Genomic DNA, 26,384 nt, shown 5'->3' on the forward strand with positions numbered 1-26,384 from the left:
TTTTTTTTCTTTCTTCTTTTATATCTCTGGTTTTTGATTTAGATTTTTGTGTAGGAGAAAGCATATTGCTGTCTTACGTTTTCCTTATGGAGATTTTATATATATATATATATACACACACATACACATATATGTCTTGAACTACTAGGAATTATCTAGACTTTATTTATTTGTCTAGGGGTAAATAGGATGTCCCCTATTCATTTATTCTTCCTTTTCTTTAAAGATTTTATTCATTTATTTATTTGAGAGAGAGAGAGAGAGCACGAGCGAGCAGGGGAGGGGCAGAGGGAAAAGCAGACACCCCGCCCCCCAGCAGGGAGCCCAACACAGGGCTGATCTCAGGATCCTGGGATCATGATCTGAGCCCAAGGCAGACGCTTAACCGACTGAGCCACCCAGGCGCCCCTCATTTATTCTTTCAACAAATATTTACTGAGCGTTCATTACTTATGCAGCAGAATACTAGACACAGGGGATACAGCAATGAACAGAAGGTACAAAACCTCTGACCTCGTTGAGTTCACATTCTAGTGAGGAAAGGAAGTTAGGTAGCATACATAAATAAAGTGTTGGTATAATAGAACATGATCAGTGCTGTGTATAAGGAGATAAGGGAGTGTGTGAGGTTAGAGAATATTGTTGCGGTTTAAAGTAAGTCCTGGCGTGGGGGGGGATAGTGGTGGAAATCCACTGAGGTGACTTTTTTTTGAGGTGGTTGACATCTTTATTGCTTTGGAGGTGGGGGACAGGTGCTCAGGAGCTCTTGGTGCAGCGGGCCCGTTTCCAATTCACTATCACAGGCTTCTGGCGGCGTGGGATGGCGCGGATCTGCGCGGTCCTTGTGCTTGCGGATCATGTGCCTGGTGCTACCGGGGGTGAGCGGGGCCTTCTTGTGGATGGTGGTCCGCACGGAGGAGGTGGCGGCTTTCCGCCGGCCAGCTCTCCGCCTCAGGACCACCACCACACCTCTGCCGTGGGCCTCTGGCTCCATAGCCACAGTCTTGCGGTGAATCAGCCCGTTGTAGCAGAAGGAGTTTCGAAGCCTCTGATAATGGGCCTCGGTGCTGTATGCCTGCTTGTTCCTCTTGCTGGGAAGGCTGGAGCCACTCCGCAAGACAATCCATTGCAGGTGGGTGGATGGGGCCGCAGCGCCTCTCAGTGCGGTGCCCGGAGTTGGAAAAAGCCTTAGAGCTGAGGAGATAGGGGAGAAGGCTTTGCAGGCACAGCCAGTGGGAGCGGCAAGGCCCTTAGAGAGGAGTGTGCCCAGAAAGATTGGCAACAGCTGGGTAGCTGGAGTGAGTGAGGTGAGCAGAAGAGCGATGCTCTTCTTTTGTAGGGATGATTATTTCTGCTTGCTTGGGGTTAGTCTATAGGGGAGGAAGGGAAGAAATGCCATCATGGCTTAGACCAGCATGAAGTAGGTACGCGGTCAGATTTTGGATATATTTTGCGGTGAGAGCTGTTAAGAGTTGCTGGCGGACTGGAAATCAGGAATTGTGAATGGGTTGTAAGGAGCAAGCCCCAAACTCTCACCTGTAGGTGGACAGGCATCTTGGTCTTTGGCCAGTTGTTTATGTCTTAAAAGTCTTCAGTTTACTGTTAACTGTTCTAACGAGGCACCAGTAGACGTATGAATTGATTGTGACAGGGAAGGGCTGTAAAAGATACAACTTGGTGATGGATTTTATTCACTAATAATAAGCGATCAATGTATGTGAGTTTAAGATCAATAGAAGAGAAGGAAGCAAATGTATTGATTTGGAACAATATTACCAATTGCTTAGCTAAGTGGAAGAATGGCTTTTTTTTTTTTTTTAAACAAAGGCAGGTTATACTACAGGAAGAAATTCCATTTAATAATAAATATTGTGAACACTTATTAAGCGCTTACTCTACACCAGACATGCATTAACGTATGCTTTACATACATTAATTCCTTTAATCCTCACAAAAACAAAAACAACCTATGAGGGCAATTACTGGTATTATTCCCAGTTGAAGGAGAACGTAAGCCATTTGGCCAAGGTCAAGTAGCCGATCAGGAGTTCCAGCAAAGACTGTCTTGGTTCCAAGGTGCATGCCCTTAATCATTACATTTTACTGCTTCCAATAGCTGCTTTAATTTGTTAGAACTACAGCTCTAATTGGGTTAGATGCTGAGCAGACTTGCTCAGCTTATGGTCACTTCTTAAATGTAGAGAAGTCAATGAGGGCTCTGAATACCCTGGAGCTTTTGTCTTGCCAACGCCACATATTTATTTTAAGGGAAAGTCTGGATGTTTGGGATAAAAAGAATCCATAGAGGCAGAAAAGGCAGAGTGTGAGAATATCACTTACAGAAGGCTGGGACTGAGTTTAAATCCTGGTTTACCTACTTGTTAGGTACAGTACCTTAAGTTAGTCACTCAACCTTTCTGAGCACCTAAGTCTCCAGTTTGTAGAATTTTGAAACAAAGAGCTACCTCACAGAATAACATTAATGAAACTCCTAGCAAAATGTCTGGTCTACTTAATAAATTTTACTTTCTTCACCCATCTGTCCTGCCAGTTAGGCTGAAAATGCACATAGGGGTTTCTAAAAATAACATTGGTTAGGATGAAAAAAAAAGAAAAGGCTTAATGTAGGGAGGCCAGCAAAATAATACAATGTGTCTCCACAAGAGAACAATAAAGAAATAATTTGCGTGCACTGACTTAGATCAGTGCTTGTCAGACTTGAATGTTTATTTGAACCTCCCGGGATCTTGTTAAAATACAGATTCTGCTTCCGTAGGCTTGGGGTGGGGCCTGAGAGTGTGTGTTTCTAACATGCTCATGTGATGCTGATGCTGCTAGTCTGTGGATCACACTCTGACCAGCAAGATTTATCAAAATAGATTTACGAACTATGTTGGGAAGTTAAAGTGACTAACATTCGAGTCAATATCAGTGAGATAGTTTTCCCGAGCTTCTCAGAGATGAAGTGAGCTGTGTCCTAAGGTGTATTTCAGTCACTGCTGATCTGTACTGTTGATATATCCAGTACTCCGGAGGTTGAGCCAGACTTGCTTTTTATCTTACCCATTGGTGCCAGTTAACCTTCAATAGAAGTGGGTAGAGCATTTAAACATTATTGGTTATAAAGGTTCCTGGGGGAAGTGATTGAGTTTCTCTGGACTGTGAGACCACTAAGCACAAATGTTTTAGGAGGAATTCACTCAGGAAAAGATAATCGGATTCAACAACTGCTAACGTTCACTTTAGCCTTGTGATGAGTTTTTATGTCAAATGCTTAGAGTGATAATCTGAGATCTATATGGTGTGTGTGTCTAACCCATGCTACTAAGTGGAAATATCAGAATTTCCCAGGAGTTTTAAAAGGAAACCGTTCGCTGTATTCACAGTCATGTTCAGTTGTTCTGTAATCATAATATTGTAATTATTCATACACACACATGGCGCCCATACCAGGTATTGTGTACCTGCATTATGCTTTTCTTTTCATTTATTTTTACCAGGATTTTCTTTTTGGACCTGAAATGGTCATGGTAATTTGTGCACTTGCTGTTTCCCAGGAGTTTTCAAACTTTTGCCTTCTAAGTTACTAAGAAATGTAAACACATAGGGCATTGTTATCGACCATAAATACATTCTTCTTTATTCCTCAGCATTCAAACAGCTGTAATGTTACTAGAAAAAAGTGCCTATTTATGGAAGTGTGTTTTCTCTCCTCTTGCTGAAACTTAAAGGCTTATTTTAAAGTATTTCTAGAGCTGCCACCTGTTAAATGATAGTGATCTTATGCTTTGTAGATATTTTTATCATGAAAGAAGATAAGCTAGAAAAATAAAGTACATTCGATGTTGGAAAGTGTCATAGACTTTTTGAATCCTGTTTGCATTGAGCCGGTGGACCCTCCTATTCTGGCCAGCCTTCAGGAGTGCCTGTGAGCACAAAGGAATGGCATGTATTTATACTTGTGTAAATAAGATCCTGTATACTTTCCACTGAGAACATGCAGGCAGCCCTTTTATGGTCAACAAGGGGTTTTCCCTCTGGCCTTTAGGCAGACCACAGGGCTAGGTGCTCAAGTGTGCATTTTTGATATCATACAGAAGAATGATTTCACAGCTGGTTCCCTTTCATACAGTCTTAGAAATGATTTTGTTAAACTTGCCTTTATTCATTAATAAGTCATCCAGGAACGTATGAAGGATTTTATGTAAAAAGTCCAAGTTTTTTTGTTTGTTTGTTTTAAGTTAACCTCTGTTTCTGTTCAATTTTTAGTTTTCTTTAAGGAGTATGGGGTATCTTCTTTTATCACTTAGGCAACTTAATTTGTCTTTGATGAAGAGTCTCATGCTTTTACATATCCAAAAAATTATTAACCATTCTGAAAGTTGAAAGAAGAATAATGGGTGAGTAGTTTTAGAAAACATCACTGAGGGGCACCTGGGTGGCTCAGTCAGTTAAGCATCTGTCTCTTGATTTTGGCTCAGGTCATGATCTCAGGGTCATGAGATTGAGCCCCATGTGGGTCTTTGCACTGAGCATGGAACTTAAGATTCTCTCTCTTCCTCTGCCTCTCCTCCACCCCACTCCTGTGGGTGCGCGCTCTCTCTCTCTCTCAAAAAAAAAAAAAAAAAACTTGAAAAAAACTTAAATAAAAAAAAGAAAACATCATCGAGTAAACACATATTTGATATTTTGTTTTGTTTTTAAAATATTTTATTTTTAAGTAATCGCCACACCCAACATGGGGCTCGAACTTAGAACCCCAAGATTAAGAGTCAAACACTTCTCTGAGACAACAAGGTGCCCCTATTTTGTTTTGATTTGACATTATTTTTTAACAGCAAATAACATTAACATTGGCATTAATTACATTTTAAACTGATTAATTCTAGAAAATGATAGAGCTAATAATAAGCTCCCCTCTTTCCCTTAGCACAGTATTCCTGTGAAAGGTGGTTGGATATCCAGCTTTGAATCTAAGATTTTCTCTAGAACTACCGAGTAGAGTCTGTTGAGAGGCATTAATTTTTCATGGCTGTTGGCCCTCATCCATTTTCTCATTTGTAAGAGAACAACTTCATTTTTGGTCATTTTCTAGAAGTTGTTCAACTACTTGGAAAACATTTTGAATAGCACTATTTATAAACTTGTCTTTCACTCATCTCAAAGACTTCTGTCCATCCCTTCAGATCTCAGCTCATTTATCCTTACGTTAGTAAAGCCCTCCCTGTTAATTCACTATTCAGTATTCCTTGAGAACCAACTAAGTGTTAGGCCATGTGTCCTCAGTCTTCTTGGTCTCAAGATCTTTTTATACTTGTGAAGACAACTGAAGATGCCAAAGGGCTTTTGTTTGTGTGGTTATATCTATTAATACTTATCATATTAGAAATTAAAACTGAGGAAGTATAAACATATTTATTTATTCATTTAGAAATAGCAAATTCATTTAGAAGTAGCAGTGATAAACATATTAACATTAACATGATTTATGAAGAAAATAATTATGTTTTCCAGAGTAAAAACAATTAGTAAGAAGAGTGGCATTGTTTCACACTTTTTGAAAATATCTTTAGCGTCTGGCTTGTTGGAAGAGAGATAAATTCTCATGTCTGCTTCTGTGCTCACTCTACTGTGATATCACATATTAAGTAATCTCAGTAAAACTTGACTGCATACTTATGGAAAAATAGCTTTGATCTCACAGACCCCCACAAAGGTTTTGTGGACAGACTCCCAGAGGTTCCTAGAGCACACTTTGAGAACCTCCTGTCTGGGGTATAGACCAGTATACAAAGAGATACCAGTCCTGGCCTCTGTGGACCTGGAGTTTATTCTCATAGTACTGAGCATTTTCCTTCTTAATTAGAACTTTTAACTCTTTTACTACAGTGAAGTCACCAAAGGGCAGAGATTCTTTGTTTCTGTTTCTTACTCAGTGGTTTATTTTTCTGGTTTACATTATTAAACAATTATTGAATGGATAAAATCAACTGCTCATTAGTGTTGAAATATGTTTTTTAATCCAAATTTAGAGCATTCACTTCGCTAGCATAGACATGATGTGATTCCAAAATTTTAAGGAAGACCAGCTTAGGTCTCCTGGATTATATGTGTACTTTTTTAAACTTTCTCAGGGTACCCGGGGCTATATACTGAAATACTTAGGATGGAAAGGCTATCTTCAAACTAGAAAATAATTGATTTGATGCAATAATGGGATGGTTTCTGTTGCAGTTCAGTGACTGCACATCAATAATTTGACTCTTTAAATGTGTATTTTTAGTTCTTTACATTGTTTGCCATCATAAAGGCCTTTCAAATGTGAAGTAACTATCTGAATTGTTAATTGTTCTAGATATAACGTGGAAATGAGGAAATCACTTCTTTTTCTATGCATGTGATTATAAGTAGGGAAAAGTACTTCTAGAAAGTACTGTTGCAGAGCAACTGCAATTGTTTACCAGTTTCCAGTCAGCTACTTTCTTTCCGGTAAGTCACTAACAGCTTTATATGTTGTAGCGGTTCCATCTTTATTCTGTTTTCTGTCAACACGAAACCGGGATCAGTGTTAACAGTGTTATATCATATGGGTAATATCTAAGAAATAAAGTTTGTAGTGGAAGGATCAGAGTTAGCAATCAAAATTATTATATAATAAGTTTCTAGAATTAATATTTCTTAGAAGGATGTGTTAATTCCATTTCTTCTGAAGATATGTCGATTTTTGTAACATATTTTTGAAAGGTATTTTATTTTAAAAGGCTACAATTTAAATATACAATGATAACATATTTTCTTCCCGTATTTCATTTGGCTCATGAGACAACTCTGAAGTGAACTCCTCATTGCCATTTAAATGAAAAATATCTTTTCTTATATATGAGGTTTGTACAGACTCATCTTTTCAAGCCCTCTTTTATGAGCCTAATTTTATTTTTTAGGTTTATGAAAGAAGATCCAGTAAATGAGAATAAGACCTTGCTGATTGTAGGATTTTCTTTCATGTAGGGTTGAACTTGCTTGTTATTTCTTGTTTCTGTATATGACTCAGTTATTTTTCTAGTGAATTCACATTGTTCATGATGTCATGATATTACAAGTTTATGCACATGTTGTTTGTTGTATAATGTAAGTTAAGACAATATTTGGAACCAGAAAACAAATGGAACTTTGTGATGTAGTAACTACAGTGAAGATTGGAATAGTGTGTGTGACTTGGTGTATCTTTGAGCCTAAATAATATATAAATTCAATATCAAATGATCTTTAATTAATTAATTATGTAGGCCTAGACTTTATTCATCTGAAGCCTGAAAGAGAGGCCATTATATGGTTTGGGTAAATTTGTGGGCAGTACTGAACCACAAATCCCAGATCCTGAAGGGGTATATTCTGTACTGGTTTTGACATTTACTTAAGAGAAAATATAATATTTGGGGGCGCCCAGGTGGCTCAGTCAGTTAAGTGTCTGACTTCGGCTCGGGTCATGGTCCCAGGGTCCTGGGATCGAGCCCCGCATCAGGCTCCCTGCTTGGCGGGAAGCCTGCTTCTCCCGCTCCCCCTGCTTGTGATCTCTCTCTCTCTCTGTGTCAAATAAATAAATACTAAAAAAAAAAAGAAAATCTTGGGGCGTCTGGGTGGCTCAGTCGTTAAGCGTCAAATAAATAAAATCTTAAAAAAAAGAAAATCTAATATTTGATAGTAATGCAATCATTACCTCAAATCGAATTTGATTTAAAAATTTAAAACCCATTATATCTATTCTAGTGTCTAGAATATTTTTCTTTTTTTTTTAAGGTTTTATTTATTTATTTGACAGAGAGAGACACAGTGAGAGAGGGAACACAAGCAGGGGGAGTGGGAGAGGGAGAAGCAGGCTTCCTGAGGAGCAGGGAGCCGGATGTGGGGCTCGATCCCAGGACCCTGGGATCGTGACCTGAGCTGAAGGCAGATGCTTAACAACTGAGCCACCCAGGCGCCCCTCGAATATTTTTCTAAGCAGCAAAAAGTATCACCAAATAAACTATAGTTAGGTTAATAGTTTGCTTATTTATAATTTCCAGATTTTTTTCTTTTGAATAAAAATGTCGAAAATTTACTTGCAATAACTACTTTTAATACTTTGTTACATAGCTTTTATAACTTTTTCTACATATTAATATTTATGCATTTCAAATTATTTTTTACAAAAGTGAGACCTCACATGTATATTATTTTTCTAATTGAAGTATAGTTGACACACAATGTTACATTAGTTTCAGGTGTACAACATAGTGATTTGGCAAGTTTATATGTTATGCTATGCTCACCCCAAGTGTAGCCACCATCTGTCACCATACAGCACAATACAGTACAATTGACTATATTCCCTCTACCTTTTATCCCTGTAACATTCATTCTGTAAGTGGAAGTCTGTATCTCCCACTGCCCTTCAACCATATTGCCAGTCTCCCTCCACCTCCCTACCCCCTGGTCACCATCGGTTTGTTCTCTATATTTATGGGCCTGTTTCTGCTTTTTGTTTATTTGTTTATTTTATTTTATTTTTTTTAGATTCCACATATAAGTGAAATCCTATGATATTTGTCTTTCTCTGTCTGACTTACTTCACCTAACATAATGCCCTCTAGGTCTATCTTGTCACAAATGGCAATACCTCATCCTTCTTATGGCTGAGTCATACTCCATGGTATGTATATGTATATATATATACCACATCTTCTTTATCTGTTGATGGACACTTCTGACAATGGGTTAATATCCAAAATATACAAAGAACTTATATAACTTTACACCAAAAAAAAAAAAAATCCAATTAAAAAATGGGCAGAGGACCTGAATAGACATTTTTCCAAAGAAGACATACAGATTTGCCAACAGTCACATGAAAAGATGCTCAACCTCAATAATCAGTAGGGAAATGAAAATCAAAACCACGATGAGATATCACCTTACAGCTGTCAGAATGACTGGAATCAAAAAGACAAGAAATTGGCAAGGATATGGAGAAAAAGGAACTCTTGTGCACTGTTGGTGGGAATGTGCAGCCACTATGGAAAATAATATGGAGATACCTCAAAAAATTAAAAATAGAAATACCATATGATCCAGTAATCCCACTACTGGGTGTTTACCCAAAGAAATGAAAACACTAATTTAATACTATAATATAAAATATTAATTAACACCCTTATGTTTATTGTAGCATTATTTACAATAGCCAAGATAATGGAAGCATATCCACATCCATCCATCCATGTGTCCATTAAGAGATGAAAGGATATGTTATTTTTTAATCCGCTTTTTTCACTCTATAAAATATCTTTCTATATAAACATTTGCTTATCATTATCAGTGATTCTTAAAATCTTTTGTGTTATAACTCACTGATACTCTGCAGAAATCTGTGGAACATCTTTTCCCCATAAGAATGCATATAGAAGAAAATTTTTTTTTTTAAAGATTTTATTTATTTATTTGACAGAGGAGACACAGCGAGAGAGGGAACACAAGCAGGGGGAGTGGGAGAGGGAGAAGCAGGCCTCCCACGGAGCGGGGAGCCCCATGTGGGGCTCGATCCCAGGACTTCATGACCTGAGCCGAAGGCAGACGCTTAACGACTGAGCCACCCAGGCGCCCCTAGAAGAAATTTTTATATAAAGTTGTAGGGATCTCAGGGTCATAAGTTTCTGATTAAGAAACATTGATCATACCATTCTTAACTGCTTCATAGGTTTCCTACCAGTGGAATCTGGTTTAAGAAGTGCCATATTGTTGGACTTTAAGATTATTTTAAATTTGACTTTTTTTTTTTAATTTGACTCTTATACACTACTATACAATGAACACTTTGGTTATTCTTTAGATACATATTTTTTTCTATTTATTTCATTAGAATGACTTCCTAGAAAGTTGAATTATTGAATCAAAATTTTGCTTTTTTCAGTATGTTCAATATTTATTATCCTGTTGCTTTAAAAAGGTTATAAAAATGTCTTTTCATAAGAACTATGTAAGAGTACCATTTTACTTTGGTATAATGCCTTTAATATTTGCCAACCTGATATACAAATGTAATATATTAATTTATAATTAGTAAACATAGTATATTAATATTAATTGCAGTATTAAAGTTTAGAAGAATTTTCAGGTCCTGGTTTTGTTACCACGTAGTGAATTGTAAAATTCCTTGGTCCTTGTCTTCTCAAAAGAAAGAATTCATTTGAGAGAGTTAAAACAGAAAAAGGTTTTATTTAGCAAAGCAAAAGTACACTCACTCCAGAGAAGTAGGAGCAGGCCAACCCTGGGGTGGGTAGCAGCCCTCTGAGTTCTGCATTGTTTTTTTGTTTGTTCGTTTATTTGTTTTATGGGGGCCTATTTTGTCTCCTTCTTCCCATTTTGTCATTATTAAACCACCCTCTGGAGTTGTCCTGGTTTCCTCCCCTCCAGCCTTTTGCACATGTACCTGTTTTCCATCTTCCCATGAGTGCCCAGGGATACCCACGGTGGGAGAGGGGGAAGGGCAAAACCGCAATGCAAATGATGTTATGTTGTTGTAACAGCCTTGGGGTTACTAGCCAACAGGGTTTTCCTTAAGTGCGCATGCTCCAAAGTTGAGCAAGTCCCTGTGACCTGTATCTTTTGCTTACTGGGTTGTTCTAAACTGCAAAAGGGGTTGGTCTAAGGGGGTTGGGTGGTGTCTGGTCAGAGACTGGGTGGTCCCTGGCAATTTCCCATTGGCCATCCTCTCTCTCCTCCTGGTCATGTCTACATAACTGCCTCCTCTAGCAGTTTTATGGCTCTTATATTTCTTCATTATTCTCTAGAACGTTACCTTAGGTGACCTTTTTTCCCCCACCAGGAATAAAATTGCTGCAGAAAGAAATTTGACTTTCCAAAAATATTAGAGATTGTGGGGTCATAGAAAAATCAGAGATTTCATGTATGTTAAAAGGTATTTTGCCCACCATGTTCCAATAGGTGATTATGCCTTTCTTATTTGAAACTAAGTGGTTTCTTGGATTCTTCTCTTGAGTTTTATTGTAGAGATATGCAGAGGAAATAGCTCCTATTGGGTTTGTGATGGAAAGGTTGTAGCACTCTGTCCAGCCCCGCACAGAATCTTAAGCACACTAATTCTTGAGAAACAAGAATCAAAAGCTTTAAATCATGATGTCTCCAAGAATTGCATTCTTGACCCTCTTCTTTTCCTGTAAACTTTTCTTGTGAAATTTTCTTCCATGATTGTGGCTTCAATAACCATATATTTATTGATAATTTTCAGATCTGTATTTTCTGCATACACCTTACTTTTGTCATTCAGACCCACATATCCAAATGACTGCTGGTCATAACTACTTGAATGTTTCCTTAATACCTCAATGCCAGTGTATTCAAAAGTGCTCTTAACTCCCATGTTAATTCTTCTCAAAAATTATATTGTATAGGAATGTCTGAGTCCATTTTGCTTCTGTAACAAAAGCACCATAGCCTGGGTGGTTTACACAGACATTTATTTCTCACAGTTCTGGAGGCTGTGAAGTGCAAGATCAGGCACCCACAAGGCTATGTATCTGGGGAGGGTCTGCTTCCTTTCACCTTAACCTCACATGGTAGAAGGGATGTGGGAACTCTTGTAGGGCACTAATATTGTCTGTCTAAAGGGCTCCACCCTCATGCCTTAGGTCTTACCTCCTGATAAAATCATGTGGGAGGTTAGCTTTCAATATATGAGTTTTGGGGGGAAACAAACATTCACTCTGTAACAAAGGGAATAATAACACTTTTCACCAGATTGTTTAAATCAGAAATCTGAATTCCTCATTGCCATCTCTATCCTTATATTTAAATGCTTTCCAAGATCTCGTTTCTGCTTCCTAGCTATGTCTTAAATACTGCTTTCCATCACCTCTGCTGCAACTTGAGTTATAGACAACATCACAGTCTCCTGGGTTATGCATTGGTCTCCAATTTGCCATTCTCCTTCCATTCATGTAGTTCATTCCCTACATCATCTACACTGCTGTCAGAAACGTCAGTCTCTTAAAACTCCTGTCTTTGGGGGTCCCTTCCCTACCTCTGTGCTGACCTCAGTTTTTGAGTTTGGCCAAGAAAGAATTCAGAGCCAAACTCTCAAGTAAGCAAGAGTTTAATAGCAGTTAAAGGGAAAGTACACTTTCAAGATGGGGGGGTGGGCAGCCCAGAGGGGGCAACTGCACTGGGGTTAGGGGTGTCTTTTCTTTTTATGTTTGCGTAGGTAAGGGGTCATAGCTAGGTCAGTCTCCTGCTGAGGTTGTCTCCAGTCATCTAAGGGACTCCTCCAACCAGTGGAAGGGGAAGTTTTTGGCTCTCTCTGTGTTTGTCAGAACTGTCATGGCAGCCATCCCCCGTGTGTGTGTGTGTGTGTGTGTGTGTGTGTGTGTGTGTGTGTGTGTGTGTGTGTGTAAACCGCAATGTTAATGTATTCTAATGTAACTATAGGTTACTGTAGAGCAGCAGTTATAGGGAAGGACCCATGCATGCTCCCCAGGGCTTTTTCCAGCTGTTTGTGTTCTCAGGGTGGTTGGAGGTTTCTTGATTTTTATCTTTTTAATGGTCAGAAAGTCCCATTCCCTGCTCATATCTAACTGTCCATTGTATCACTTCCAACAGCTCCCCTTTGCTTTTTGATAAAATCCGAGTTTCTTAGCATGGCTTTCAAATCTTTTAATCTAGTCTTTCAAAGTCTTTCACCCTCAACCCCTCATTTTACCTCATGGTCCTACCACATGAAACAAACTGCAGACTTGGAACATCATGCCTTCTCACAGCTCTGCATGTGCTCTGCCCTCTTCCTGGTATACCCTTTGTCATTGTGATGGCTTTAATTCTGGCTCCCAGTTCTGTGTTGCCTTGTCCACGAAGCCTTCCCTAGATCTTTTAGGCTGTGTTATGTGCTTCTCCTTCCTTTCATGAATCTTGGCCACATGTTCATTCAGGCTAAATTTTGGTGTGTAACCTTCCATCTTTTTTATTGTACGTATTTACATTTCTATTTTCACAAAAATGGAATCCTATGGCACATGTCCTTTATAATATGATTATTTCACTAAAATAATAAAATACTGTGGATATTAAATATTAGTCAAGAGCACTATTTTCATGGGATGCTCCTATTCCTTTTAATTCATGTTCTGTAATTCTTTCTTTCCTTTACTGCTCCTGAAGACAAGAACAGAGGCTCTTTTCATTTGATAGGTTTTATTTTTGTTAACAAACATTTGGTAATTAAAATGATTTATGATTATATATAAACTGGCATCATTGTGCCCAGACTCGTTTGTTGAAGTGCTAAATGAAGTTCAGCAAGGCCACTGAATTCATCACATACTCTCTTTAGACTGCAACTCTCTAAACCTCTTTTATTAGTGCTTTTGGATCAAAAACATCCTTTTACCCCTCTCATCTTCCCTGATTGATAAGACATATGCCCAAAGAACTGAAATCCCAGTGCTAACCAGAGTAACAGCTTTGCTAAAGGTTGGGCCATCATGCAATAACTGCCAAATGCAAGGCCTCAGACAAATTACGTTGGAGAACAGGACTTGCACCTGACACCAAAATGGAGTTATCACTTCCATAACTGGGTGTCTAGTCTGTTTTACCCATCAAGTCAGAAGGATGGGCCTTTAGAAGGGGATTGGAAGGAGATGCCCGCTGTGGCAGGAAGGGTCCTGATGGGAAACAGATGGAAACTTAATAATGAAGAAACTTTAAAAGTAACAATATACTCATTACATGTTAACCTAAGTAACATAATCTTATTAAAAAATCTTGTTTTTCAAAGAAGAATTTTATTGATAACGGTGAAATTATTTTACATTTATTTATTTATTTATTTATTTATTTATTTGAGAGAGAGAGAGAGAGAGAGTGCGATCTTAGGACCCAGAGGTCATGATCCGAGCTGAAATCAAGAGTCGGTCGCGAAACCGACTGAGCCCACTGAGGCGCCCCTGTTTTACACTTTTGCAAATTTCCTTAATATCTCATATAATGGAAGACAGCTGGATGTTCATTTCTTTTTTTTTTTTAAGATTTTATTCTTTTATTTATTTGAGGGGCTGGGGTGGGATGAGCAGAGGGAGAAGGACAAGCGGACTCCGCACTGAGCACGGAAACTGATGCGGGGCTCCGTCCCACAACCCTGAGATCACGACCTGAGCTGAAACCAAGAGTCAGACGCTTAACTGAGCCACCCAGGCGCCCCTGCTGGATGTTTATTGCTGCTTCTGCATTCAGTCTGTTGTGATACCATGTCATGTTGGCATTAACAAACTTTGCTGTACCCTCAAGAGAGAATGGGTACGCAAAAGGCAACATGTAATAATTTTGATGTCATGGACCTCTTGGAAGGGCCTTGGGGACACCAAGGGGTCCCTGAGTCATACTTGGAGAGTCATTAAGGACAGGGGTTTGGAGGAGGAGGTCACCTGACTTAGAGACTAAATGCACTCGAGGACTTGAGTGAGACAGGGAGTAGAGGAAATAAATGACTCAATCTTTCTCTCCTTTTGTCCTTTGAACTTCAGTCAGTGCTTCCTGTTGACCAAACCCAGTTAGATGCTGGAGGGCAAGGGAGCCTGGTCTGGTAGACTATCAAGGTCAGTGCCCTGAGGTCACAGAAGGAGGCACAGGAGTCGGAGAAGGGTGCAGAATGATAAGGGAACAATGGACACATTCTCTGCCTTTCTTTGTTTATCATACCAAAGGATGAAATAACACAAAGCTGAGAGCTGGCATTGGTAGATCAAGGAGAAAAGGTGGAAGCTGGTTTTGTTGTTGTTGTTTTGGACACAGTAAACACAGTAAGTCATTTGTGAGACCAGTTAAGAGTATTAGCTCCTATGAGCATGTGGTGATTAAAATGAAAATGCAAAAAACCCCACAATGAAACGGAGGATTATTAGTTCCTTCCCCTTTCTTGGAAAGGAGTGACTCAGGGTGGGGGGTGTATGTTGCAGGGAAGAGGGAGACCTGAAGTGTGGCGGAAATTATCTTCCAAAGGTTCTCATGTCTCCAAGTTGTGACTTATTCTTGAGATGCAGTCAAGGCTTGAAGTTCACTTACCCAGGGGAAACAATTCATATCCTGGACAAGCAAAAGACAGATACTTTTGAAACTCAGCCTATGGAGATGATAGGCACATATGGATTTAGCTAATAAGATGTATCAGCCTGTGGTAGGAAGTCATATAGCTAACAGATAAGCTGGGCATTTTTGGCATTAGTTGACTGCAGCCAAAAAAAAAAAAAAAAAGAAAAGAGTGGTAAGTTATATTTTAATATTAATCTGCAATGACCGGATGTTTATGTTTTTTACATAGTAGGAAAAGGAAAGGTACTGATTTGTAATTTCGCCTTGCTGATCATATTTCCATTCTAGTAATTGTGAGTTTGTATTTTAAAGTTTTACGAAGTGAGTGCCTGACATTTGAGTTTAAGAGCAAAGAGTTGTGTTTTTTAATTGTGTATTGCCATTGTTTAACATAAATCCAGCATATGCAGTCAGTTCTTGTTACTCATGATAGTTACGTTCTATAAAGTCACTACAAACATGGAATTAGTGAATTAGTGAATACTGAGCCATTGCTCCTAGGATCAGGTTTCTTTGAGCCCTTAGTCACATTTTAATCAACTGATAAATAGATTAACTTGTATGTATTTCTGTTTAGAGACACCTTATTTAATGTACATTGTTGAATCATTGACACTGAATTCACGGCCAAAGGTGCTATAACTCATGCCTGAATGAAGCTTATCTAATAAGTCACATTATATCCTTTTTGTGCTTCGGAACATTAGACAGCACTTCCGGGTATGCTTGCGGCCTTTTTAAACAGTGTGATCACCAACAGAAAGGACAAAAATGCAAAAAACCTGTCACTAAATGCACTGTGGAAAGGATACTTTTTTATAGTGGAGAGCAGAAACAAGAAGGCAGAGCATGGCCTTGTTGGACAAGCTGGCCACGTGGGCCTTGGATGACTCAAAGTTTTTACAGCTCTGCACATGCACTTGTCCACGAATGACGGCAAAAGGGCTGTGAATTGATTTTGGAGTTACAAATGACTTTTAGCCAGTAGGCAAACTAGCAAATATGAAATCCATGCAAAATGAGAAGCTACTACAGTAGGGTTTTTTTTTTTTAAAGATTTTATTTATTTATTTTGACAGAGAGAGACACAGCGAGAGAGGGAACACAAGCAGGGGGAGTAGAAGAGGGAGAAGCAGGCTTCCCGCTGAGCAGGGAGCCTGATGAGGGGCTTGATCCCAGGACCCTGGGATCATGACCTGAGCTGAAGGCAGACGCTTAATGACTGAGCCACCCAGGTGCCCCTACAGTAGGTTTTAATATTTCATTAAATACATGAATAACATTCTGTTTTATGAGAAGGATATGGGACTGATATCTAGTGATATGGACCGTGGGCCAACATTTCATTTGCTTTCTTTCATTTAGGTCTTTAGGCAAACCCATGAGTTAGCAGACTTTCTTGTGCAGATGAGGCAGCTCAGACTTAAGAGAAATTATAGAACTGTCCCAGGGTCGTACAGTAGGGTACGAAGTGAGAGGCCTGAGTCTATCATGTGATGATTATGATCAAATATTAACTCATTCCATACTTTCTCCTTCACCCTTTTAGTGCAAATATAGGGTGCCATTTCTGGGTTCACTTCCTTTCACGAGATAAAGTAAATATTATGCTTGCCTGGATATCTGAAAGCTAAACTTAAGTACATTCATTTATAATTTTTTTTAAATGTTGCCCTTAGAAATGTAAATTGTAGGAAATGTGAAGTTCAATTTAACACAGACTCCTGCTCAAAACAGACTCTTTGGCATATTAAAAGCTCCTAATAATAGATTAAGTTAGCATTACATTAGCAAGTAAATATACCCCCTCACTTTTCTTATTTATACATTTTCTAAAACCTTGAGCTGTTTTTAAACTAAATTATATACTATATTTGTCATGACCGGGTATTGGAAGTGCTTTTATAAATGTTGCTGTAATATACTTTTTATGAAGAATGTATGGACCAATTTTCAGGGGAAAGAAGATTCTTAAAAAAACAAAAACAAAAATCAAAGCACACTGTATTACCTGAGAGTTTTATGTTCAACAGATATAGTTTAAAAAAAAAAAAAACTCCTGTAAATGTAATGTTTAAAATACATACGAAGATATGTTCCACGTAAGTATAAACCATACTTCTGAATAAACTTCTCCACTTTACTTTAAGGGGATGGTTAGCATAGTGAATGTCTGGGTGGTCCAAGATTTCATGGGAGTGGATCAGTCTAGGGAGTAAGGGCCAGTAGCTTCATTTCTAATATTAACAACCTTACATTTGGCCATTGTTGTTGCTTTAATTGTCCCAGATCTAATAAGCAGTTGAGGTGTGATGTGCTTCAAGATTACCTTGGGACATTTTTCCTGAATAGCAATGAAAGAGAATCACTACTAACCCCCCTCCCCCACAGCCAGCCAGCCCCCCTGTGATTGTCAAGTGTCCAGAGGCATAAGCACTGACCAAAGAGGTTAATGTGATCCGAGGCAACTTCAGCCTTCATGGATCTCTGCCTATAATTTAAGTGTTCTTCTCACTAGAAATGTAATACTCTTTGTCCTGTAGCTTAGAAGCACCCTTAACAATCTTTTTATTGTCACTGTGAGGTTATCTTTTCAGAAGCCCTACATAGTCTTGGGAAGATAATCCAAAAATGTTTTAATAACAGGAAATATTTGCCATTTTACCCAGAATACAAAAGAGTTCATGTGTATTGGGGAGCTGAGTCATACATCTGGTTTCAAGTTCTAAAGGTCAGAATTCTGAGGCTGTCACATCCTTTGTTTTCACAATTCTTGTCAATTTTGTCTATTCAGAACAACTCTGCTGCATTCCACACTTAGCACCCCCTTCCCCATAGGTAGCTGAGAAAGCCTTAAAATACAGTTAAGGCATTACTGGGCAGGGAAATTAGAACCAGTAATAAGGTGATAAGTGTAAAGAAGTGAGGCTGAATTTCATGTATAATAAAAATATAAACCCAGATTCTTAATTGTGGTCTTTATTATAGGGAGTCTCAGCCTTGTAATGGGATCTCAGTTTTGTTTGCACCTTTTGTGACTATTGTGGTAGTATCTTATTTAAATAAAATTTCTTTTAAGGTAAATGTAAACAATTTACTTGCTGTGTTGCCCCCACCCCATCTAATAATAGGATTTCCTGTTCTACAAATCCTTCATTGATCAAGCTTAAATGTCTTTGGGGCGCCTGGGTGGCTCAGTCGTTAAGCGTCTGCCCAGGGTCCTGGGATGGAGCCCCGCATCCGGCTCCCTGCTCAGCGGGAAGCCTGCTTCTCCCTCTCCCACTCCCCCTGCTTGTGTTCCCTCTCTCGCTGTGTCTCTCTCTGTCAAATAAATAAATAAAATCTTTAAAAAAAAAAAAGCTTAAATGTCTTTTGGCAACTTCATCCACTTTAGATACCTTAAGTTCAGCTCTTCAGAAATCCTGTCAGTTCCCCAATTTTGATGATTTTGCCACAATTTTGTACATGCTCTTTCTTAGTGCCTGAAATTCTTTTTCCACTTGTCTGCCTAAAAAAGTCCTACAGCAATAGGGGTAAACTGTATGGAAGAGTTTTAGTTGAAGCTGCTTTTGCACAAGATTCTTTCTTAAAATGCAATTTTTCTTCAAGTGCTATTTTAGGAAATATGTACATCCAGTATATGTTAAGTTGGCCAGTATTCACAGAGAAGCATATACTGGTGAGGTAAAAATATGTACATCCAGTATATGTTAAGTTGGCCAGTATTCACAGAGAAGCATATACTGGTGAGGTAAAAAAAGCATATACTGTGCTTTCAGGAGGTTGGAAATGTGAATCTAATGACAAATGAATTCAGTTAGTAACCAAGTTCATTTAGTTTCAATCCAAAATCAAATGACAACCATTTGGTGTTCTCGCATCTGGCATGTTACCATCTGTGAACCCAGAGTTTTTTCAACATTTCTACTTGTGTGGGCCTTCTGAACAGGGCTGTGCACTTCTTAGGACACTGCGAGTTTGGGCCTGTCAACACAGATATCTTGAAAGAGCCATTGGAAAGTAGGAGAGGTCACTTGATGTGAAATGAAGTTTTAAAAATGTTATCAACCATTCCTAATATCCATAAGTCACTGCAGGATAAATAACCAGGGAATATTTTCTATTCTCCTTTGCATAAAGGATGAGCACTAGCTCCCCCCCTTTTTTCTTTTCTTTCTTTCTTTCTTTCTTAGCTGACCTAAGTTAACCTTTATTGAACATTAATCATTCATTGTGGGAGGGGAGGAGGGGGTGAGGAAAGATTGTGTCTCTTTGGATAATTCTTTTGTCTTTTTATGCTTTCCAGAAGGCTGGAAGAATCAGAGTTATATGTGGAGATGCCATGAGGCAAATCAGTTTTTATTTTTCTATCTGGAGAGTAGTTCTATACTGATCTTTTTTGCAATGAAAAATTGATTTTATTTACTGTAAAATTATTTTTATAAGATGCTACTTACTTTTCCCCCCTTTATTTACTTCTTCTTCTCCATCAACTGGTATCTTACCTAGATGGCTTGGGACATAGAATGTATAATATTTTCATACTTGCTAAGGTTTGAACAGACAATGATGAATTTTTTTTGGAAGTACGCAGGTATTTACGTATTAGGTTAGGGCATTATTTACATAGTATTTTTATTTTTATTCAGTCATTTTACAAAGGGTTGACTGAGGGGCCCCTGAGTGGCTCAGATGGTTGGACGTCTGCCTTTGGCTCAGGTCATGATCCCAGGTTTCTGGGATCAAGCCCCACATCGGGCTCCTAGCTTGGAGGGGAGCCTGCTTCTCCCTCTCCCTCTGTCTCTCCCCCTGCTCATGCTCTCTCTCTCTCTCTCTCTCTCTATCTCTGTGTCTCGAATGAATAAACAAAATCTTAAAAAAAAAAAGGTTGACTGAGTTACATGTGTTAGCTTCTTGTTAGTTACCGTTTTGCACATTTTTTTTGAACTAAGATTTTCCAAATTGTGAGGGTCTATAATGCTGTCAGTATGGAGAGTCACTGCTTTCTTACCTGGTTTCTAGCCGACACTCCTAAATTTCCCCACATGGATTAATTTATTGCAATTTCTTCTACTCGTTCTTTAGTTTTGATAGAGTTCCTGCACATTTTTTTGCGTTTATCATTTCTTAGCCTTGTTGCGTTGTCTTATTTTGTTTAGCTCTAGCTCTCTTGTACACATGATCATGTATTGTTAGCATGACAATCCTCTTGAGAACCTCCATAGAGATAAACACTTGGTCCTTCTGTAATTATAAACTTTATTCTTATGACAAGCAAATGAGAGTGGAATATCTTGTAAGCAGTTTTTCACAAAGTCTTTTATGGCTAAATTATGTAGGAGCTGTGTATGAAAAAGTCTTCAAAGGCCACCATAAAAGGATGTTTATCATAGTCTTTAAAGAATGGCAACTAACTGAACTGATGGGTTTAAAATGAAGGCTATCTAATGCAATTCTTGTTCTTGGGGTTCTGAGTTCAGGCTCCATGTTGGGTGTAGACATTGCTTTAAAAAAATGAATGCTATCTAAAGAAATGAGTTTAGACGGGACCGGGTGAAATATCTCTTTGCAGTCTGTAAATTTGCCCATCCTTTCCACTGGCCATTAGTGGCTCAGCTGTCCTTCCCACGAGCTTGTCCCCTGGTTCTGTTTATTCTTCTGAACCTGTTTTATCTCCTTATCGAGCCCTGGTCTTTTCCTTTATACTGACTAGTTTATAATGCATGAGTTTTCAGCTTTTAAAGGTAAAGTTAGATAGATGGAAAGGGTGCTATTAAATGACTAAAGAAGGAAAAACATGACCAAAATGGACAGTAGAAGTGAGAAGTGAATTTCTAAGTGCAGAATGATTGCTCATGGTATATTAGTACAATGGAAAACAGCATTTTATAGAATTGAAGTGAAATGATAGCTTTTAAATTTTTTTTCTTAAACCCAAACAAATATATGTTTGGCATCATGGAAAGTGAATTATTTCCTTACGTGGAATACTCTAGTGAAGTATTTAATAAATCTGGTATTCTAGAAATATTCACCACCTATCCCATTCATGTATTTTATCATCTAGCAAATTGAACTGTTTAATGAACTCCAGAATTATCCTCCCTCCAATGTCTCATCTCTGTGGTTTTGTTCTTTAAGTCTCTCACTCTTGAAATGCATCCACTTCTAAAGTGTTTACTGGGCAAGTCCTACAAATCTGAAAAGGCCTTAAGCCTCTGCTTAAATGCTATTTTCCACTCAAAACCTTTTATGATTTTGCCAGGTGGAAATAATCTCTTTCTCCTGAGTTTCCATGGTTCTTTCTCTGTATCTCTCTTAGAACAATTACCACAGTCAGTCTTTAATCTGTAAGGGTTTGTAGACCCTGAGCCCTTAAAAATGAGGATTAATATATATTTTAAATTGCTTGCAGTTCTCAGCATAAGGCCCTAAGTATATTTTAAATTCAATAAATATTGAATGAATGCATGAGAGAATGAGTTGGCTGTGACTACTGAGGTATATTTTACTGTGATACAATAAAAAGTTATTGACAGATGTATTATTTGCAATGTAAAAGTCCATCTTTGGCATCCATTTCTTCTTTATGTATATTACTGCCCCTAATCTAATCTCTTGCCTTCCAGTGCTTTATATATGTAGATGATTTCCTTATATCTATCTCTGGTTCTGATGTTTCTCTGATTCCAAACTTGTGTATTTATCTATCTGCAGATATTTGATAGGCTTCTTAACTTTAGCTAAAAGAAACTTCACTTTTTCTCACAAATACACTTCTCACCTAGTCTTCTTCTTCATTGGTAAAAGGGACCACTGCCCCTACCATACAGAGACTTGCTAATGAAAAAGTATGAAGGATTCTTTCCTTTTTTAAGATTTTATTTATTTATTTGAGAGAGAGAGATAGCGAGAGAGCGCATGAGCAAAGGCGGAGAGAGAGAGAGAAGTAGGCTCCCCAGTGAGCAGGGAGCCGATGTGGAACCTGATCCCAGGACCCTGGGATCATGACCTGAGCTGAAGGCAGACGCTTAACCAACTGAGCCACCCAGGCGCCCCGAGGATTCTTGACCCCCCCCCCCCACTTTGTATTGCACATCCAGCTCATGAGCAGGTCAGCTTTCTTCGTATCTCCTGCCACTGTGGCGGTATGCTACATTTCTTGTATGCACTCCGGATCCCACTATTCATTTGCACCAGAGTAATCTTTTTAAAAATGTAGGTAAGTAAGATCCTGCCAAACCTGTGCTTCCCACATTTGTCTTCCCAGCATGATTAGCATAAACTCCAGGAATTTTATAGTGGCTTCAGAGTCCTTGGTTAATCTGGCCTTTATCTGCTTTTCTGACCTGATTTTACCTGTGTCCCTCTTTGCTCCATACATTCTATCCAGCTGACCTTTCATAAGTATGCCGAGCTTGATCTTGTTCTGCGAATTTCTTCTGAAGAAACCTTTAACCCCAAATCCTTCTCTCCATTTAGATTCCCTCGTCTCCGCCTCTGGCAGGAGCCTTCCTGCAGGCCCGCCCATATACTCTGCCTGCTTCATGGCACAGCTGCCTCTCAGGAGTAGCACCTGCTTTTCCGTGTCTGCGTGCTGTCTTTTCCCAAGTGAGCCTCCCTTTACTGCCCAGAAGGATGCAAGCACTGGGGAATCAACTCTCTCTCCCGCATCAGCTCTCTAACAAGGACTGATAGGATTTGGTGTATAAACCCCCCAGCTCCCCACCCCTCAGATGGGAAACTCAGAAGCATGGGTATGTTCACTGGGTCCCACAGTTTACCCAGTGGGATTAACTGAAGTTGCTCACAGTGTAGCTGTCCTGGTAAGGAGCCCTATAATGGGTACTTGATCTCCTTGGCTCAGTTCCCCCTTTCTACTGATGTTTCTCCACCACCCCCCAACTAAACTTTTTGCACCTAAATCCTTTCCCGAAGTCTACTTCTGGGGGAATCAGAACTCAGACACCTTCTGTGGCCACCAATAGACTCACCTTTCTGTCACATCACATCATTTCAATTCTCTGCATAGCACATATCACTATATCCACTATTTGGTAGTATTTTTCTTGTTACTTTAGATAAGGTTTATTTAATTTTTTTTTTCCTTCCTGCTGGAGTTTAAGAACTAGCAGGGTTTTTTTTGTGTTTTTTTGTTTGTTTTTTATACAATTATCTGTATGGTAGGGGCGGTGGTTGCATCCCCATTGCACTAAGAAGAAGGAAGATCAGGGGAGAAGTAGATTTGTGGGAAAAATGAAGAGTTTGTTTAGTTATGTTAAAATGAAGGTGTCTATCAGATATCTGTGGATAAGTTAAATATAAAAGTTTGGAATCAGGGACGTCTGGGTGGCCCAGTTGGTTAAGCATCAACACTTGGTTTCTGCTCATTTCAGGATCTCAGGATCCTGGGATGGAGCCCCGAGTTAGGCTCCATGCTCAGTGGGGACTCTGCTTGAGGATTTCTCTGCCCCTCCCCACCAACGTAAATGAATAAATCTTAAAAAAATTTGGGCATCAGAGAAAGATCAGAACTAGTTATATACCCACTTCAGTGTACCTAGCCACTAAAAGAATGCCTTATGTATCATATGAACTCAATAAATGACTGGTGAAGACATGGGTACTGATTTTACATGGAAAGAAAGGGCCTGAATTCAGGAGTGCAAATTGTAGGTGCAAACTGTTCAGCGGTTCATGAATAGACACTTGACTGCACGCTCCTGAAGTTTTGAACTTTTATGTGGACCAGCTTTGCAGAGAGAATAAAAAAATGGCTATTCGGTTGGCCAACATTTATTGAGTAGCTCTTCAGTGCATGTGAGGCTGGGCTGCTTGGCTGGGGTGGAGTATTCAGCGGCTCCTTGAAAGAATAATATTTCAAGGGCTGTAGCTAGGCGTGGGGGTTGCAACATTTCTTTTTAGGAATAAGCATCAGCATTTCCCCATTGCACATCTTTTCTTTCATTTTCCCTGCCCCACTGGCCAGCTGTCAGCATGCCCCATTGGTCTCTCCAACCCCCCCTCCCCCGCATCCAGCTTTGCTGCTTTTCTGTCCTGAATCTGTCTCCAGACCCTGAAGTGCAGAATCGCAAGAACCGATTTTTTTTTCTCAGCTCTTTGTCCTCTGTTTCTTGCATGTATTAGTAAATGAGGAATAAATATTTGCTGACTGATTAGATGTTATGTCTGTTGGAGTGTGGGTTTGTGTCACGTTGTCCTTTTTCAAGAACTAATACAGGTTATTTTAAAAGAATTAGTAGCAATTGTTGGTCATTCTAATGACATTGAATGGGATTCAGAAAAAGAATCTTTGCCTTTTTATTTCGTTTAAAAAGATGGCTTGAAGAAAATGGCCTTTGAGTTTTCTTTGAAACTACGTCTTTGTTTACTCACAAATTAATGGCTTTCTGTAGCATTTCTCTTTAGTGCTGGTAATTAAAAGTATTTAAAAATAATTAGTAACCACATCCAGTCCTGAGTTTCAAAGTCTCTTCACTGGATAAAATTGAATAGTGTGGTTATTTTCTTTTCATTGTTTTTGAGCTAGCTTTCTTCGCCATTTTTGTTGTTGTTGTTTGTTTTTGTTTTTGTTTTTTAAGGCTCACAGAGCATTGAGTTTGATTCATAGATTTAAAATAGTCCTCATTTAATTCTAGCTGGCAATATAACTAGTTCTAGCCTTTTTTTTTTTTTTTAAGATTTTATTTATTTGACAGAGAGAGAGAGATAGTGAGAGCAGGAACACAAGCACGGGGAATGGGAAAGGGAGAAGCAGGCTTCCCCTCCAAGCAGGGAGCCCGATGTGGGGCTCGATCCCAGGACCCTGGGATCATGACCTGAGCTGAAGGCAGACGCTTAACAACTGAGCCACCCAGGCGCCCAAGCCTTTTTTAATAGTATACTCTAATTGTGGGAGAATGTGAGCTATAGATAGGTATAATGAATAATTTTATCTTTTTATGAGTATATGTTAATTTTCCCCATAAACTTATACTTTCTATAAGGAAGAAATTAATTACTCTGTAATTCTTTTAGTTACATGACTTATTTCTAAAAACAACAAAATGCACATATTTTGTGACATTTTATTTGTTTATTTTTTTAGAGAGAGAGTGTGCGCAGGCACAAGCTAGCAGGTGGGTGGGGAGGGGCAGAGGCAGAGGGGGGGACTCCTAAGCAGAGTCCTCACTGAGTGCAACGTCAGACAGGGGGCTGCGGGGGGCTTGATTTCCTGACCCCTGAGATCATGACCCTGAGATCATGACCTGAGCGGAAATCAAGAGTCAGACACTTAACTGCCTGAGCCACCCACGTGCCCCAGTTTTGGGACATTTTAAACAAAGATTTTACAAAGTCAAAACAGATAGCAATGGTCTCTGGAATTTTATGTCTGGAATTTTCATTACTACAATTTGTAAGTCATTCTTAGGTGCTTTTATATGTAAAAACCTAGGAAATTTGAGCTCCTTTTGACATTTCATCATTAGCAAATACCATTCTTCAGGACTAACTTTCACTTAAACCATTATTAAGAAAAATACAATGGGTAGGCCTTGCTATTGGAGACATTTCCAATTATACTTTTTATACATTTATTGTGTACATTATGTATTACTTTTGTCAAACATTACTGGCATGAGTTAATATGATCTTTCTGTACTTTTTTGGTACCATCTGATTATAACTTAATAACGAATATAATAACAATAAAACTGATGGTATTATAATAATTTATTACACCTTTATTGAACATTTGTATTTCCTTGATTCTGAGATGCTCAGTTTTTATAATTTTCCATTTGCTGAAGTTGTAATATCCTTATAATTGGAATACATTTAATGTCCTGGTTTTTCTTCAAAGCTGTGATGTGTCTTAAAGTCAGTGACATCACAGGCATATTAATTATATATAAAGAGTAACCCTTTTAAAGCGTGACACATAATGATTTAAATCATATATATTTGAGATGGAAAAGACCTTAAGGTATCAAATGGTTCACTAATGCACAATTACTTATTTTACTGTTAAGGTAGCTGAAATCCAGAGAAATTAATAGAAGTATTGAAGGTCAAACATCTAATACATTTATGAGTGGAATAAGGGGATTTCAGTAATAATGTTTATTATCTAATCCTTTAGGAATAATATGTTATTTTAACTATCCTTCTAGGTTAGTGGGACAGCAGGAGATAGTATCATTTCTTTTATACCAGCTTCTATTAATGAGTGCTAAGACTAGAGCTGT

At 38.7% G+C, this 26,384-nt stretch overlaps 1 protein-coding gene and 1 pseudogene across 2 annotated transcripts in view; one reads left to right on the top strand and one right to left on the bottom strand.

Annotated features, from left to right (window-relative positions):
* PDGFC (platelet derived growth factor C) overlaps window positions 1-26,384 on the top strand; it is a 200,649-nt gene that overhangs the window by 25,471 nt on the left and 148,794 nt on the right. The window lies entirely within an intron of this gene.
* The window catches only part of LOC114210094 (large ribosomal subunit protein eL28 pseudogene), a 29,782-nt pseudogene continuing 4,154 nt past the window's right edge, over window positions 757-26,384 (bottom strand).

Source organism: Eumetopias jubatus, unplaced genomic scaffold (genome assembly GCF_037043125.1).
Source record: "Eumetopias jubatus isolate StellerSeaLion01/CBP00866 unplaced genomic scaffold, mEumJub1_p1.0 scaffold_2, whole genome shotgun sequence".
In the NCBI taxonomy this organism is placed as follows: Eukaryota; Metazoa; Chordata; class Mammalia; order Carnivora; family Otariidae; genus Eumetopias; species Eumetopias jubatus.